Below are 617 nucleotides of genomic sequence, written 5' to 3'. Positions count from 1 at the left end.
TGTTGGCCGGGGTGGGGGTGGGGGTGAACTTTCCCTCTCTGCTCCAGATCTGGACCATTCCTATCCTTTGTCCACATGCCTGTTATCTTCCACCAGGCTCTGGGGCCTGGGCCAAAGAAAGGGTGTGGGAGAGCCTGGTGGATAGAGATGGCACCCAGAGCCCTAGAAAAAGAGCAGAGACACTGCCCCCCAACACACAACCTGCCCCTGCCTTGCAGAGTTGAGAAATCCTTCCTATAGAAAGAGCTCTTAAAAGTTAATAAGAAAAAAGACCTTCCAATAGAAAAGCAGAGGATATGAATAATAATAACCACCCACAAATAGCCAATGAATGTATGAAAAGATTCTTTATTCAAAACTAAAAACTGAACACTGAAACAGCCTCAAGTATAAGGGCGGGGGTTCCCAACCTTTTAGAGTTGAGAAACTCTCCTGATGTCTAACTTCCTGGGACCCTTTCCTCTTCCTCATATGGTGCTGATGACTATAATCATTTTTCTTTCCTTTAAAAAAGAAATAATTCTTCCCCCACCCAAAGATCATAACTGGCCTGGCCTGATTTATTACCTTATAGTGGAGAGTTGAGAACTTTTTTTTTTTTTTTTTGCGGTTTGGTT

Source organism: Neophocaena asiaeorientalis, unplaced genomic scaffold, assembly GCF_003031525.2.
Source record: "Neophocaena asiaeorientalis asiaeorientalis breed wild unplaced genomic scaffold, Neophocaena_asiaeorientalis_V1.1 scaffold78, whole genome shotgun sequence".
Lineage (NCBI taxonomy): Eukaryota > Metazoa > Chordata > Mammalia > Artiodactyla > Phocoenidae > Neophocaena > Neophocaena asiaeorientalis.
This window is presented reverse-complemented; position numbering follows the sequence as displayed.